The sequence below is a fragment of the Psammomys obesus genome, unplaced genomic scaffold, assembly GCF_907164565.1.
Source record: "Psammomys obesus unplaced genomic scaffold, mPsaObe1.curated_primary_1811, whole genome shotgun sequence".
NCBI classification, from domain to species: Eukaryota; Metazoa; Chordata; class Mammalia; order Rodentia; family Muridae; genus Psammomys; species Psammomys obesus.
In genome coordinates this window covers 9,225,976-9,234,931 of record NW_026585609.1, presented here as the reverse complement: position 1 = coordinate 9,234,931, position 8,956 = coordinate 9,225,976, and the positions used below count along the sequence as shown (strand labels likewise).

Sequence of the window (8,956 nt, the reverse complement as noted above, 5' to 3'; positions counted from 1 at the left end):
GTGCTCCAGCAGATCATAGATTGGGCAGATATTGGGTGGTCCACTCAAAGCCCTGGCTCTAGGCCTGGGAAGTTGGTCAGCCCAGCAGCTCCCTGTGCCCAAACCAGCAGGGTGAGCTCTTCAAGATGGGCCCTTCTAGCTCACCCAATGCAGCAGCCAGCAAGAGGCAGGGACAGGTGTGCTGTCACACCCTTGGGATGGCCGACACACACCCCAGACACCAGGGTCAGTTCTACTGTGCTGCCTACAAGAGGTGCACGGCCTGCTTTTGCTAGTGTTAAAGCAGGTGAGGAACAGGAACGACTCTCCTGCTCTCCTGACCTCAGAGCCAGCTCTCCCACCTGCAAGTGGTGATTGGGCAGGGCATCTCTCACTCACCCATGCTAACCCATTGGGTTGGGCCAGCTCTCTTTAACCTATATACCATGAGACCTCATCATTGCTGCTCAAAGCAATGTCCAGTTTAAAATCTTGAGTTACTGTTTCCTAGCATTTTCTAGTTTGTAGTTTAAGACCACTGTTGAATGCAAGTAAAAGGAGCTACAGACACTAAAATGACAAATAAGGGCTACTGCAGGATAACATGACATACACCACGTCCATAGCAGATAACAGGGTACTGTGGCATAACACCAGTGGTGGCAGAGTGGCTCTGTGACCACCATGACCAGCAGTTTAATGATCTGCAGGGGCAAGAGGGCAGCCTGGTTCAACATGACTAAGTAGCTTGTGTTGGTTCAATCTTTGGTAGTCTGATCCCCAAGGAGTTGATTTTAGGCATATTAAAGCACAGCACAATTTGATGGAAATTTCTTTGGTAAGTAACTCAATTCTGTGTGCCCAATAAAGCTAAAGAGGACATCAGAACTCTTTGTAAGGAACATGTGACATCTTGCATAAAGATGGGTTCTACACATCAACAAACTCATAAGGGTCTGGGAGAGGATTCGGTGTGGCCTTAGCCACACAGCGTGTACACCAGTGTATAAGACTCCAGACTCGGCTTTCTGGATGGATAGCAGGATATGCACCCCTTCCTTGAAGGAACAACCCTGTGAGTTTAAAAATGCCAAGGTTCCCCTACTGCTTATCTGGGAGCACAAAGACCTCCATGCCTCCTACATACCAAGGCCTGCACCACACCACCACACTGCACTGCCTAAACACCATGTTTGATATCTCTGCTTTCCCTGGTAACTGTATCAACAATGGATCTCTTAGGCTTATTACACAGGGAAACACATTAGTTTTTCACATGTGGTCATCATGTATCCCAACTTTGGGAATTTAACTTCCTGCTAGGCAATTTAGAAATGTGGGTTTTGTATGGAAAGCAATGAGTGTTTTGTTTATAACGATAATAATGAGAAACATTAGCTAGCTCTTACATCTCTAATTTTTTCATAATTCCCCCTTTGCTCTGATTTAGTTTCTAACAGATCCATGCATTACCATTTTAGGAATGGCTTTCTAGATTTAATTATGATAGCTTTCTGAGAAAAGCTTTCCAATCACTTTTTGTTTTGCTTTGTTCTATTTCTGAGATTGTGTTTCCTGTAGCTTTGGCTAGTCCCAAACTTTCTGTGGTCAAGAATAGCCTTGAACTTCTGATGCCCATGTCTCTACTTCTAAGTACTTAAATCACGTTTTTGTGCTAGTTTGCATAATGGGGATTCCTAATTTCTACAGCTACAGATTCATTCCAGTTTTTTTTTCATTCCAGTTAGTTTCCTCTTTTTTCTTTTCTTTTTATTAATTATAATTTATTCACTTAGTTTTCTCTTTTTTCTAAATAGTTGCTGGTATAGGTGATGTCATGCTTTGACTTACACATTAAAATTTGAAATCAGATATGCTAAAATGTTCTTTTATTCATGTTGTGTGGTCCAGAATTGCAGTGTCCATTTCTACTTTTTTTTTCAACTATCTTTGGTGAATTGTATGATTCAGATTGTAGACAAACCCTAGTGGTCTCAGGACTGTAAAGCAGTTTTAGGATGCTGACAAAGAACCATTTAAATAGGTTAAGTAATTTTAAAATGTTCTTGAGGAAAAAGAGAGAGAGAGAGAGAGAGAGAGAGAGAGAGAGAGGCAGACTACCTAGAAATAAAGACAGAAGACAGGTCATCTTAACCTGAAGAACCACCCAAGTCTGCACACCCAGTTCCCTGCTGACTAAAACTTTTCACATATAAAGTCTATTGAACACATACAGACTTCCCCATCATATTCTCTAGACAAATACAGCTATGTCCATGGCCTTGAGATCATCTTAGAAGCTGTAGGAAATCTGGAGACTCTCTAAAGCACACAGGGATATGCACATAGGTCCTACACAAATACCGTATTTCATAGAAGAGACTGAGCTCATGTGCAGCAGTTCTGTAAGCAATCCTCTGTGGACAGTGAGCAATGCTGTGTGGTCATAAGTGAATCAAGACTGTCATGGAAGGAAACAGATAGTGCACTGGACTTGAGAATTAGGACCATGAATTATCATTCCTGCTGTGTAGGACGTGCTGTGTTGCTGGACAAGAAGGCAGAAGCAGACACCCTGGAAAACTCCAAGACCCCAAAGGCACCCTCAATATGAGAACAATGTATTTGTATCAGCCTAAAATGTGTCCTGAACACTAGTGCCACACAGAGTGACTAAGCCCAGAAAATATGCCTAATGAATCATGTGTCTGATTGTATATATGTGAATTATTTCACATTTCTGTCTTTTCTTACTCTTTCTAGCCTTGAAATTCTATGCATTCTTGTAAAATAGTATTATCTTCATAAAGTCATGGTTTTGATGGGTTTTTATAAACGTCTAGTAATCAGAGCAGTTATATTTAAAATTAATCATAATATAATATAATACAATAATATAATGCGGTCCAATTGGTGGGACAATATTTAATCTCACCTTTAATATGACTGGACAATGCCTACTTCATAAATATTTTGTGATTTACGAAACAATTCCTATAAATTCCAAAGCATATTGTCTGCTTTGAAGCACTATTCAATGCACAGTAATTCTTTCCCCTTTCTGCCAATGTGTTTCTTTTTTTCTTTTTCTTTTTTTTTAACTAAAAGTAAAAACCTATCTGGATGATTTTAGAAATAGCTACTCCCTCACACTAAGATGTAAGGAACTGTACTGACATCCTGCCCTGTTCAAGCTGTTTCATAGGAGACCAGACTGAGCGGACCAGCCACTGATCACTGAAGAGGCCATGTGAACTTGAGCTCTGTGAAGTACCTGCTTTGGCTTTCTTTGGTATCCACAGAATGCTGAGTTCTCTCCACTCTTCCTGACATTTCAATGACTCCCTCTCAACATCTTAACCTATAGAATGTTTTCCAAGTTCCTTTCTTCCTCTCACCATTCCTCCTGCCTTGACCTCCGCAGCACACCAGAGATGCACGTTCCCCTACAACATCACAGACATGTTTTCCCTTTGCATTTGCAGGTCCAGCGTCCTAGAAAACTCATCTCTCAGATACTCAGCCTTAATTTCTAGCACCTTTCAGGGATGTTCCTCTTTCTATGTTTGTTTGTGTTTTTGTTTGTTTGTTTGCTGAGAGATCTAATCACTACGCTGAGAGTTTCCCAGTTTGAGCCATTTAGCTAATGGGTCCAGGGTGTTTTCAGTTCTTTCACTTCTGGGACAGGCTTTGCTGGCTTTGTTCTACTTCTGATCCTCAGGTTTCCATTCTAGTTGATTGAGATCATGAATAATAGTGTGGAGAAAATCTCACTGTCTTTCTCAGCCTTCATTTTATTACTTTAATTTCAGCAAGCCCCTCTCCTTCTTTCACTAGGCAGGAACACAAGGAGAAGGGAAACATGCTTCCTCCTCCCATGTTGGCTCACTGGGATCCTCTGAGTAGAATCAAAGCCTCCACTTTCCCCTGACCCAGATGTGAAGACGATAATGAAGCTGATTTGATTGTTGTGCCTGATTCGCAAGACCCCAAAAGTCCACCAGGAATCAGGTACTTTGCAAAACACATGAGGATCTTTTTATTACAAGCTGAAGCTCAGGCTCACTCCCTCACCAACACAGCAGGACATAGTATACTACCTTCCTATTAGAATGCAGGAAGTAAAGTGGATTGCAAGAAAAAAAAGGTTTTATTAGGACTAAATGAAGTGGGTGAGGTTGGGAGAGGTGGAAAGAGAGATGAGAAAGTCATTTTTTCAGAGTGAAATATGCTTGTTTTCATCTAATAAAAAATAAAGCATAGCTTTAAAATAAGGACAATACATTACTTAAAATGCAGATGTGGTTAAGAGAATTGGACCAGGGTTCAATTCACAGAACCCACATGGGAACCACAACTATCTATAACTCCAGTTTCAGAGGATACAGACATACACAAAGGCAAAGCTTCAATGCACATTAAAAAATGCTCTTGCTCTTTTGTTGGTATAATGTTCTTTTGGAATGTATACACTTTACCCTTGTTCATTCAAATGCTGATTTCTCTACTCCACTATCTGGTTTTAATCCAGACATTGCATTGGGATACTTATTCTAAGCATCACTGGTCTCAAGTTTGTGTAAACATGCCACCATTTGTTCTCTAAATTGTCAATTAAAACAACCAGCTATAATTTGAGCAATGGAGAGGATGGGGAGACATCCTGGTGCAGAGTGGGAGGAGAGGAAGGAGGTAGGAGGAGAGGAAAGAGTAGGAGGGAGGAGAGGAGAGGAAGCAGTAGGAGGGAGAAGAGGGCAGAAGCTGGGAGAGGAGAATCAGGAGAGAGGTCTTGGGATGACATGGAGAAATGAGCCAGACCTAAGCTATCACTAAAAGCAAGTATAATGGGTGAATCTGAATGGTAGGAAACTATGCAGGCTTGGAGATTTAGAATGGATTAACTATTGCTCAACATTGTGTTCTAGGTTAACTAAAAAATTCCTAGTCTCTGTGTGGTGATTTGGTTATACAGCTGTTTAGGATTAACCGCAGCTTTTTACATAATAGTAAATATTAATAACCAAATACACCACTCTGTAATAACGGAAAGCAGAATGGCTGGTGTGTGGTGATGCACATCTATGACCCAGGCCACTTGTGAGGAACACTGATTCAGGTCAGGTAGGAAGAGCTATTAAAAAAATAAAATTTACAAAAAATTCGGGGAAACATACTATTTTTCTTTCTTAATTTTTTTTTTTACAATTTATTTGTTATATATCCTGATTGAAGAGCCTCTCTCAGCTCCTCCCAGTCCCACCATCTCTCCCTCTTTCCCCTATCCCACTCTCCTAGTCCACTGAAAGGGAGAGTTCTCCTCCTCTAACCATCTGCCCATAGCTTATCAAGTCTCAACAAGACTACCTGGCTCCTCTTCCCCTGTGACCTGGTAAGGCTGCATCGCCAGGGGCATCTGATGAAAGAGCAGTTCACGGCAGAGGCAGCCCCTGCTCCTCTGACTTTCACAGCCACATGGAGACTGAGTTGCCAATCAGTCATCTGAGCAAGGGGTCTAGGTCCTCTCCATGCATGGTCCTTGCTTGGTGCATCAGTCTCTCCAGGACCTCCTGGCCTCAGATTTGTTGGGTTTGGTGGTCACCTTGTGGGGCTCCTTTCCCCTCCATGTCTTTCTGTCCCCCCTCTTCTTCCATAAGTCTCCCTGATCTCTGCCCAGAGTTTGGCTGTGAGTCTTAGCATCTGCTTCAATCCCCTGTTGGGCTGAGCCTTTCAGAGGACCCTCTATAGTAGGTTCCCATCCTGTTTTTTCTCTACCACTGCTTCTGGTGTATATCCTGTTTGCCATTCTGAATGAGATTTAAGTATCCTCCCAAGGATCCTCCTTAGTATCTAGCTTCTTTAGGTCTGTAGATTTTAGTGTGGCTATCCTATATTATACAGCTAATATCTGCTTATAAGTGAGTGTATACCATGCCTGTCTTTCTGTTTCTGGGTTACTCACTCAGGATGATCTTCAACTTCCTGAACAGAACACCAACAGCTCAGGCTCTAAGATCAACAATTAATAAATGGGACCTCCTGAAACTAAAAAGATTCTGTAAGGCAAAGGACAATGTCAACAGAAGAAAATGACAGCCTACAGATCTTCATCAGCCTTACATCTGATAGAGGGTTACTGTCCAGAATATATAAAGAACTCAAGAAACTAGACACCAACAAACCAAATAATCCAATTACGAAAGGGAGTTCACAGTCAAGCAGAGAATTTCAACAGAGGAATATCGAATGGCAGAGAAACACTTAACGAAATGCTCAACATTGTAAGTCATCAGAGAAATGCAAACCTAAACAACCTTGAGATTTCATCTTATACCCATCAGAATGGCTCAGATCAAAAACTCAAGTGACAATATGCTGAAGAGGATGTGGAGAAAGAGGAACCCTCCTCCATTGCTAGTAGGAATACAAACTTGTACAACCACTTCAGAAATCAATCTGGCACTTTCTCAAAAAATTGGGAATAGTGCTACCTCAAGATCCAGTAACACTGCTCCTTGGAGTATATCCAAAAGGTGCCACACCATCTGCCACACCATTCAACAAGAACATTTATTTGGTCAACTTTGTTTATAGCAGCTTTATTTGTAATAGCCATTATCTGGAAATGGCCTAAATTTCCCTCAGTGGAGGAATTTGCAGGCAAATGGATACATGCTGTTTTTCCAAGGCTTGCTCAGCTATACCAATAAAAGAAACAGAGGAAGAGGAAAAGGCTAGAGAGATGGCTCAGTAGTTAGGAGTATTTGTTCTTGCAAAAGACCTGGGTTCCATTTCCAGCACCCACATGGCCACTCACATCAGGCTTTAACTCGAGTTCCATACACATACACACACACACACACACACACACACACACAAACACACACACATTTATACAAACAATAAACACACATCAAGTAGATATAAATGTAGTCTTTTTTTGTTTTGTTTATTTACTTTATATGTCAATCCCAGCTTCCCCTCATTCTTTTTCTCCCAGTCCCACTCTCTCACTTCCATCCCCCATCTCCTTTTCCCCTTCCAACTCCCTCTCCTCTCCCCTCTCCTCCCTTCCCCTTCCCCCTCCTCATCCTTTTTCTCTCAGATACCAGGAGGCCTACCATGGGTATCATCCCCTCCCCCTTGGCAAATCAAGCTGTCATAAAACAAAAGGGAGAGAAAGAGATGAAAAGATCAGGAGATGTTTTGTGGCCTGTTATTTTGTCCTTTTGGGGACTCATCAGTACACTCTAGTTAACTCTATAAAGATTTTAAATGGTTTGTTTTTATGACACAATAATATGTACACACTTGTACAAAATTAGGTGATGAATGATTAAGGAATTTAACTCCCATTTGATGTGAAGTAAATCCAATAAAGTGGTGAAATTAACCATTCTGAAGTGTGTAAGTTAAAATCTTGGGGTTGTTTTGATTTGCATTTCCCTAGTGACTAAGGATGTTGAGTATTTATTTAAATGTTTCTCTGCTATTCGATATTCATCTATTGAGACATATCTGTTTAGGTCTGTACCCCGTTTTTTTTTTTTTTTTTTTTTGTTGGATTGCTTTATTTTATTTTATTTTTTCTGTTTAACTTCTTGATTTCTTTATATATTCTGGATATTAGCTTAAGGGCTAGGATAAAAAACTCAAGTGACAGCACGGGCCAAGGAGAGCCAGCCCGGTGACTCACCTCCCTGCAGTTGAAGATGGCGGCGGCCGCGGCGGTGGGGGACTCAGACTCCTGGGATGCGGACACGTTCTTTATGGAGGACCCGGTGCGGAAGGTCGGGGGGGGGGGGGCGGCATGGCCGACAGCGACCACTGGGAAGGCGAGGACGAGGATGGGGACGTGAAGGATAACTGGGATCATGATGATGATGAAAATAAAGAGGAAGCAGAAGTAAAAATTTCAGAAAAGAAAAAAATAGCAGAAAAGGTAAAAGAGAAAGAACGGCAGAAGAAAAGGCAAGAAGAGATTAAAAAGAGGTTAGAAGAGCCTGAAGAACCTAAAGTGCTAACACCTGAAGAGCAATTAGCAGATAAACTTCGGCTAAAGAAATTACAGGAAGAGTCAGACCTTGAGTTAGCAAAAGAAACTTTTGGTGTTAATAATACAGTTTATGGGATAGATGCTATGAACCCATCTTCAAGAGATGATTTTACAGAGTTTGGAAAGTTACTTGTTAGGACCAAAGCACCAATGTGGAGGTTACACGCAGGTTCACTAATCACACCACGAGATCGGTTCCACGTGGGAGGTTTATTAAGGGAAGGGGGTTGCAGAAAGAGAGAGAGAGGGAGAAAGGAAGAGAGGAAGATTAAGAGAGAGAGGAAGAGGAAGAGAGAGAGGGGGGAGGGCTCCAGTTCTCTTATAGGGTGACCCAGGGCATGCACAGGTAGTTCCAGGTGGTCAGCAGGTGGTCTGGGTGTCTTCACAAATGCCTGATAACTGGTCTGTCAGGTCCCTTGGGGCTGCCTGTAGCAGTGCCTGCTTACTGATCCCAACATTACTAAAAGATAAAATTATACAATATGAAAAATCATTATATTATGCCAGTTTTTTGGAAGCCTTAGTTCGAGATGTTTGGCATTTCCTTTTCTTTATAAAACATGCTCAGCAAACTGCACCAGTTAACTACAGTTTGGTAAATTGTTATGTTAACAATTATGACATCTGCAATGTTTTATAAAGCAACTAATTTAATAAAATCACTATTGTGAGGACAAAAAAAACAAAAAAACAAAAACTCAAATGACAACACATGCTGGAGAAATATGGAGAAAGAGGAGCCCTCCTCTATTGCAGGAGAAAATATAAACTTGTACAAGCTCTTTGGAAATCAATCTGCTGCTTTCTCAGCCAATTAGAAATAGCACTTCCTCAAGATCCAGCTATACCACTCCTAGGCATATTTCCAAAATATGCTCAAGTACACAACAAAGACATTTGCTCAACAATGTTTGTGGCAGTTTT

At 41.4% G+C, this 8,956-nt stretch overlaps 1 pseudogene; it reads left to right on the top strand.

Moving 5' to 3' along the window:
* Window positions 1-583: 583 nt before the first annotated feature.
* LOC129680066 (eukaryotic translation initiation factor 3 subunit J-like) lies at window positions 584-8,672 on the top strand (annotated as a pseudogene).
* Window positions 8,673-8,956: the final 284 nt, after the last annotated feature.